Below are 8676 nucleotides of genomic sequence, written 5' to 3'. Positions count from 1 at the left end.
TGTAGAGAGAGCTTTACTCTGTATCTAACCCCGTGCTGTCCCTGTCCTGGGAGGGTTTGATGTGGGGGACAGTGTAGAGGAAGCTTTACTCTGTATCTAACCCCGTGCTGTCCGCGCCCTGTCGCTGACACTGGGTATAAAGTTGGGGGAGACAGCAGGGCGGTGAAGTACAGCAAAGGGATTGATGGATGGCTGTACCTATTGAGGGGAGCCTGCAAACTACACAGTCATTGCAGGCTGATATTCCTGAATGTCCGAGATAACAAGGTGTAGAGCTGGATGAACACAGCAGGCCAAGCAGCATCAGAGGAGCAGGAAGGCTGACGTTTCGGGCCTGGACCCTTCTTCAGAAAAAATGTCCCCCTGGTGACCCTGCAGTCAATCTATGAATATCGATGGCAGTTGTTGAAATCTCCAGAGGGTGAGCTGAGGAGATCTGACGTTACACACAGAGAGTCCTAGTGATCTGGAACACGAGGCCAATGGAATGTGCCCCAATCTTCTCAAAAGAGAACTGGCTCCATCCACGTACAGGGAAGTAAAGGCCTGCTGCGTAACACAGCAAGGGAAGGGTGAAGGATAGCACCTTTCAAAAGTGGGCTGAATGGCCTTCTCTACTGTATCATTCTGTAATTCTGCGCCAGGTGGGGGGGCAGAGGGAGGGAAACAGGTGAGGAGAGAGGAGATCTCACTCTTGGTGGCATGGTGGCCCAGGGGTTAGCGCTGCTGCCTCACAGCACCAGGGACCTGGGTTCGATTCCACCCTCAGGCAACTGTCAGTGTGGAGTTTGCACATTCTCCCTGTGTCTGCATGGGTTTCCTCCAGGTGCTCCGGTTTCCTCCCACAGTCCAAAGATGTGCAGGTTAGGGTGGGTTCGCCGTGCTAAATTGTCCCGTCGTGCCCAGGGATGTGCAGGTTAGGGTGGGTTGGCCGTGCTAACTTGTCCCGTAGTGCCCAGGGATGTGCAGGTTAGGGTGGGTTGGCCGTGCTAAATTGTCCCGTAGTGCCCAGGGATGTGCAGGTTAGGGTGGGTTATAGGGGGATGGGTCTTTGTGGGGGATGCTCTGAGGGTCAGTGTGGACGTGTTGGGCCGAAGGGCCTGTTCCCACACTGTAGATATTCTATGAACTATTCCCAGAGAGATTGAAGCCTGGATCAGCCGTGGGGCTGAGAGGGAGAAGTGGGGGCAGAGTGGGGGACACAGGCATTGAGTTGGACAGGACGGGACAGAGAGCAGAAGGCAGAGAGCGTGGGAGAGGACGTCGATACGGGGAAATGAGAGAGGAGTGGAGTGTTTGGTCGGGATCTGTGCACCAGGAATTGTTCTTGGAAACAGAGAGTGCTCCCATCGTCACAGAGTGTGGTGGACAAACATGCAAGAGGTGTCAGGGTCAAACTTGCTGCTGTGATCCAGAGCACACTGCCTGACAAAAGCTGATTGAAAAGCAACCTTTAGAGCAGATAATAACCTGAAGGGAAATATTTATAGGGCTATGGGCAGGGTACAGACGGCAGGACACATTGAATAGAATGACACATATGAGGTTAGATAAAGCTCTCTCTACACTGTTCCCCCACAAACATGCCCAGGACAGGGACAGCACGGGGTTAGATACAGAGTAAAGCCCCCTCTACACTGTCCCCATAAACGCACCCCAGGACAGGGACAGCACGGGGTTAGATACAGAGTAAAGCTCTCTCTACACTGTCCCCATAAACACACCCCAGGACAGGGACAGCACGGGGTTAGATACAGAGTAAAGTTCCCTCTAGACTGTCCCCATCAAACACTCCCAGTTTAGGGACAGCATGGGGTTAGATACAGAGCAAAGTTCCCTCTAGACTGTCCCCCCATCAAACACTCCCAGGACAGGGACAGCAAACATACAGGAACAGAGTAAAGCTCCCTCTACATTTCCCATCCACTTCTGACTCAGAAACACACTTGCTGTACCAGCTCCCCATTCTAAACCCTTTGCTAGTGGGGAGGGGAGAGACTCCTGTTGCGTCTCACAGCCAGTATGGGTGCAGGCTCCCTGAGGCTACCAGCTGTGAATGTGACCCACTGTAGCATCCTGTATCTGCAACGGCAGTTCCATTTACCCAGGCTTCTCTCGCAATTTTTGGAGAGAGTCCTCAATTGCTATTGCAGATGAGATACACACAAGGCTGGATATTGCTGGATCTTCAGTGAATTTTCCTGTTTATATTAAAATAATAATTATTGTTAAAACTGAAGTGGAATTTCTTAATATATTCAAATAATTTGTGAAGAGATCTGCTTTGTAACTGAATGTAATTATATATTATGAAGTAAAATATTATTAAATGTGAAGGATCACTGGTGTGTTCTGATATTTCATTGGGCTTTGTAAGTATTGTCCTGTGTCCTCTTCATTTATAATGGAATCATTGTTACTGTTTACCTCCATTACTGATTTGAGGATAATGCGAAATTAATAGTTAATACACTCTATTGAAGGCAGCACAGGACTAAGAGCAGGCCATTTGGCCCACTGAGCCTGCCTCGGCATGTAACAAGGCTGAGTGAGCCCTTCAATACATTTCACCCACACTATGAGATAGTAGGAACTGCTGATGCTGGAGAGTCTGAGATAACAAGGTGTGGAGCTGGATGAACACAGCAGGGCCAGGCAGCATCACAGGAGCAGGGGTCCAGACCCGAAACATCAGCTTTCCTGCTCCTCTGATGCTGCCTGGCCCTGCTGTGTTCCTCAAGCTCCACACCTTGTCATCACCCACACTATGCCCATAACCTTGCTCTCTGCTGGTAGCCAATTTCTACCTTAAATATCCTCAAAGACTGAGCTTCCTCTGGGGTAGAGAAATTCCAAAGGTTCACCATCCACCCCGAAATAATTTCTCCCAAACTCAGACAAAATGGCCCCCCCCATTTTTATATTCCCCCCCCCCCCCACCATGTTAGACTCACCAATAGGAGCTATCTTACCTGCATTGATACTGTCTATCCCCTTCAATATCCTATTGGTAATGTACCACCACAGCAGTGCCCCCTCAATGAAATCTATATGAGATACAAGTATAATGCTCGCACATCAAATACTTCTTTGGTAGATACAGACTGTAGACAGGTTTACCTGCTCCCAGCACCAGGTCAGGATTGGAGCTTAGATCTTTCCTGCTCTGTGTGCCCTGAGGGGCTGTGACCTTCCAAACCCACGACCACTTCCATCTCGAAGGACAAGGGGCAGCAGATACATGGGAACACCACCCCGCTGCAAGTTCCCCTCCGAGCCACTCACTTGGAAATATATCGGCCGTTCCTTCGGTGTCGCTGGGTCAGAATCCCTGGAATTCCCTCCCTAAGGGGACATGGTGGGTCAACCCACAGCACATGGACTGCAGCGGTTCAAGGAGGCAGCTCACCCCCACCTTCTCAAGGGAGGGGGCAATTAGGGACGGGGCATTCCAGCGACACCCACGTCCCGTGAGTGAGTTATTTAAAACAAGACACCACCCACCCTGGGCTGGAGTCACTTCCACTCTTACCACTGATTGACTCCCATTGGGAGATAATCAATCGAATAGTTTTTTTTCCACATTTTGACTGCGTTTTCTACGGCCGTCGTGTCCTGGGGTGGGATTCGAACCCAGGTTTGGGGATGGGGCGGGGGAGGTGGAAGAGAGTGGCCCAGACACCAGGCCAGGAGTCCTATCGCAGTAGTTGGACGGCCGAGTGGGAATTGAATACAGAGCAGGCTTCCCATTCCAGGAACCGAGGTAAAGTATGTTCGTAAAGGAGCCATCATAAATCTGCATAGCGACAAAGCCTCTGGGTGCGAGCTTTAGTGCCCCTGCCTCTGAGTCAGGAGAGGCCCCGATCTCATCCCACCCCCTCCAGCGGTTGGGGAAGCAGATGGCTGCAGCAGGTCGATTTGGAAAATATCCGTGACAAAGGCCCCTGGAACCATAAAGGGAGAATAAAGCACTTGTTTTCTCTGAGGTACAATCAGTCAGATAAAGACGGAGTCAAAGCATACATATTCCCTTTGACCAAGCCCAACTCAATTCATAAATTATCGCTACAATTTGCTATCACTGAAGGAGGTGACCATGAAGGATTGTCCTTCTCAACCCTCACCTTGAGGCATGGTGACCCTCAGGTTAAACCCCCCCATCAGCCATCTCTCTCTCTCTCTGATGTGAGAGCAGCCCGGGGGTCCTCCAGGATTACAACGCCTTTCCCTTTACCGTTACACCTCAGTGGGGTAATGTGCTGGAGACCAAGCTCTGAGCTCATCAGCAAACTTAAACATTTGATCAAAGTGAACAAAATCGCCTCCACTTTCCTATCTTTTTAGACCCAGATTAACAGGAACAGACCAGGTTTCTATACTGAGCTCCAATGACTTCTTTTATAAATTGTTTCCACCCATAGATAAACAGTTATGAACTATTGGCATATACAGTGAAAAAATTGAACCATCTTATAAACACCACCTACATCCACTGATAGACACAAAAACATTGGTGTTAAGGACAGAGGGAAAGACCGGGAAGACCATTCAATGGTCCCTGTCCACGAGTTCACTGGAATGATCCCTTCGCACTCCAGGACTTGCTGTTCTTCCATCTCTCTCTACTCTAGGAACCTTTTTATTTGCGACTGGTTCACATAAAATGTCTGATTTATTGGTTAAAAGCAACGGCTCACAGCAGCTGGTAGGGTGACGAAAGTGGGTCTTCTTCAGGCTTCGGGTATTTTCTGTTGCAGACCTCCCTTTCCTGGAGGTCCAAAGGCTTCTGGCCCTATCGTTCACTCCCAATACATGCGCAGCTCCCCAGGAGCCAATCATGTTGCTGTTGACAGGCAGAAGGCCAGGTTGTTGACTTGCTCGCTGAACTGGCTTGTTCTCGTTCAGACATTTCGTCACCATACTAGGTGACATCATCCAGTGGAGCCTCCAATGAAGCGATGTTGTTCTACTCCACTTGGAATTTATACTGTCTGGTCCGTTATGGTGAGTAGTGTCATTCCCGGTTTTGATCTGTATGGGTTTGTATGTGGAGTTTCATTAACTTGTTTGAATAAACTACAGTAATCCTTGGCATTTAGAATAGTCCATTTTCCCCATTTCAGTCGACAGTCAAACATTTTGAAAGATAAAAAGATACGGTTTCCTCTGTAATCGTGGTTTATCAATCACTCTAAGACATTGTCTGGTGCATTAGGAACGAGAGTAGGCAATGCAGCCTTTCGACCCTTCTCCCCTATTTAACAAGATCATGCCTGATCTTATCCTGGTCTCTAGTCCATTTTTCTTCCTGCTCCCCATGGTCCTTTATCCCACTTTTCATCAGAAACATCTCGATTTCTGTCCTGAATCTGTTGATCGATTCTGCATCCACTGTGCTCTGGGGCAGTGATTCCACAGATTCACAGCCCTCTGGGAGTAGTAGTTTCTCCTCATTCTCCGTTTTGAACCTATCCCCTCTTTATATCTCTGGCCGCTTTTTCGAGACTGTCCTACAAGGGGGATCATCTGTTCAGCATCCACCTTCTCAGTCGCCTATACATTTTATATCCCTCAATCAGATCCCCCCCCTCATTCTTCTGATCCCAAGTCAGTACAAGCCCAAGCTACTCAATGCTCCTCTTAAAACAGCCCTTTTATCCCTGGAATCAACTTGGTGAACCTCCTCTGAACTACCTTCAGCACCACCTCATCCTTCCTCAAGTAACGAGACCAAAACTGGATACAATAATCCAAGTGTGGTCTCACCAACATCTTGTATGACTGTAACAACACTTCTTTACTTTTATAATCCAATCCTTTTGCAATAAATGCCAGGATTCCATCTGCTTTTCTTACTAATATGCTGTACCTGCAGACCCCCTGTCTGTGATTCCTGCACAGTCACACAGATCCCTCTGCACTGATGCACTTTGAATCTGCTTCCCATTTAAATAATAATTTGCCCTTTTCTTTCCAGCCGAACTGGATAACCTCGCACTTATCTACATTAAACTCCATCGGCCAGATTCCTGCCCATTCTTCTACCCTAACAATAGCCATCTGAAAACTCTTTGTCTCCTCATCATGGCCTGCTCTCCCACCTATTTTAGTACGATCTGTGATTTTGCTATGTTACACTCTAACCCTGTTTGCAGATCATTTATATACACTGGAAATCGTTGGGATCTGAGAACTGAACCCTGCAATATCCCACGAGATAGAGCTCACCATCCAGAGCAAGACTCATTTATCCTGGCGCTCTGCTTTCTATCAGTCAGCCAATCCTCTTTCCAAGCCAATATTCTACCCTTCACTCTCTGGGACCTAACCTTTTGTGTGGCACCTTGTCAAATGCCGTCTGGAAGTCTAGATATACTACATCCACCAGATCCCTATTGTCTGCCTTGCTGGTTACACCCTCAAAGAACTCCAGCAAGTTTTTCAAGCATGGCTTGCCCTTTTTGAAACTATGCTGTCGCTGGTGAATCGAGCTTCAGTTTTCCAAGTGTTCAGTAATCTCCCCCTGTACAATTAACTCCAGCAACTTCCCCACTGCAGAGGTCAAACTTACTGGTCTCTAGTTCCCCAGTTTTTGCCCACCTCCTTTCGTGAATAAGGATTCCGATCCATCAGCGCCTTTCCAGAATCCAGGAAATTTTGGCACCCGCTACCTCCGCTGCTGCCTCCTTTAATACCCTAGGCTGCAGGCCATCGGGCCCAGGGGACTTACCTGCCCTTAATCCCAACAGTTTTACGTCATCCCCATCTCCGTAGCTTTGGTGAGTATACCATGTTCCTCTACAGTAGCTGCAATTTTTTGGGAAGAGATTATTAACTTCCTTTGTGAAAACAGAGACAAGATATATGTCTTTGCCTGTGCCACTTCTGAATTTCTCATTTTTACTGTGCCATTTTCGTCCTCTAACGGGCCAACATTTACTTTAACTGTTCTCTTCCCTTTTATGCGTTTATAGAAGCTTTTGGATCTGTATTCATGTTTTCATCTTAGTCTTTTTGATTCATTTTCAGTAACCCTTTTTTAAATTTCTCCCCAATACTCCATGGTGCCGCTAATTTTTGTACTAACTGGTATACCCCAGTTTTAGCTTTAATGTTATCCTTGACTTCCCTGTTAAGCCATGGATGATTCTTCATGTTTTTACAATTCCTCTTCCTCTCAGGAATATTCTTTAATTGAGAGGTCATAGGCTCATAGAGTCAGACAGCATGGAAACAGACCCTTTGGTCTAATTAGTCCACATTGACCATGTTCCCAAACTAAACTCGTCCCACTTACCTACACTTGGCCCAAATCCTGAACTGTGTAAAAAAAAGTGGCGCCTCATGTGTTTTTTAACTATTCTTTCCTCTCACCTTAAAAACATGCTCTCAAGTTTTGAACTCCCCCTGCTAGGGAAAAGACCCTGGCTATTTTCTCAACATCCCTCATGATTTTATAAACCTCTACAAGGTCACCTCTCAACCTCCTACACTCCAGTGGAAAAAGGTCCCAGCCTATCCAGCCTCTCCTTACAACTCAAACCCTCCAGTCCCAGCAACATCCTGGTAAATCTCTTCTGAACCTTCTGCAGCTTAATAACATCCTTCTTATAACTGGGCGACCAGAACTGGACACTATATTTCTAAAGAGGCTTCACCAACATCCTGCACAAACTCAACATGATGTTCCCAACTCCTATACTCAAAGGTCTGAGCAATGAAGGCAAGCATGCCAAACACCTTCTTAACACCCCCTGTGATGCAAACTTCAAAGAATTATGTCCCTGAACCCCCAGGTCCCACTATCCAGGGCCCTACCATTAATTGTATAAGTCCTGCCCTTGTTTGTTTTACCAAAATGCAATACCTCGCATTTATCCAAATTAAACTCCATGCACCACTCCTCAGTCCATTGGCCCAATTAATCAAGATATCTTTGAAATCTTAGACAACCCTCTTCCCTGTCCACTACACCACCAACTTTGGTGTATTTAGAACCTCCCTAAGCACTTGTCACTCTTCTTCAACTGCCCTGCCCTGTAATATTTAGGGGCGGCACGGTGGCTCAGTGGTTAGAACTGCTGCCTCATAGCACCAGGGACCCAGGTTTGATTTCACCCTCGGGGGACTGTCTGTGTGGAGTTTGCACATTCTCCCCATGTCTGCGTGGGTTTCCTCCCACAGTCCAAAGATGTGCAGGTTGGGATGGATTGGCCATACTAAATTGCCCATGGTGTTCAGGGATGTGTAGATTAGGGGGATGGGTCCAGGGGGGAATGGTCTGAGAGTCAGTGTGGATTTGTTGGGCCAAAGGGCCTGTTTTCACACTGTAGGGATTCTATGATGATAGAATATTTTTGTCCAGTCTACTCAGGCCAACTTCTTCCTCTGGCCTGTACAAATTACCTTCGCCTAACACTAAAAGTCTTGTTACGCGACTCTGTCCTCACTCTTTCGATCTGAATTTAAAACTCGAGCAAGGCGTGGTCTCTCCTTTCCAAGAGGGATCCTTAATTGCAAGACCACTTATCAATCCTTCCTCGATACATAACACCAAATCTAAAGTAGCCAGTCCCCTGGTTAGCTCCATGACATGTATTGCTGAGAAACAATCCCTCATACACTCTATGAAACTTTCTTTGAGGCTGCCATTGCCAAGTTGATTATTAGAGCCAA

At 47.4% G+C, this 8676-nt stretch overlaps 1 protein-coding gene across 1 annotated transcript in view; it reads left to right on the top strand.

Annotated features, from left to right (window-relative positions):
• Positions 1 to 8676, top strand: part of LOC125488011 (transmembrane protein 109-like) — a 16011-nt gene that overhangs the window by 884 nt on the left and 6451 nt on the right. The gene's annotated exons all lie outside the window — the stretch shown is intronic.

This window comes from Rhincodon typus, chromosome 48 (assembly GCF_021869965.1).
Source record: "Rhincodon typus isolate 14 chromosome 48, sRhiTyp1.1, whole genome shotgun sequence".
NCBI lineage: Eukaryota > Metazoa > Chordata > Chondrichthyes > Orectolobiformes > Rhincodontidae > Rhincodon > Rhincodon typus.
Note: the sequence above shows the minus strand (reverse complement) of the source record. Positions and strands in the feature narration are given on the sequence as shown.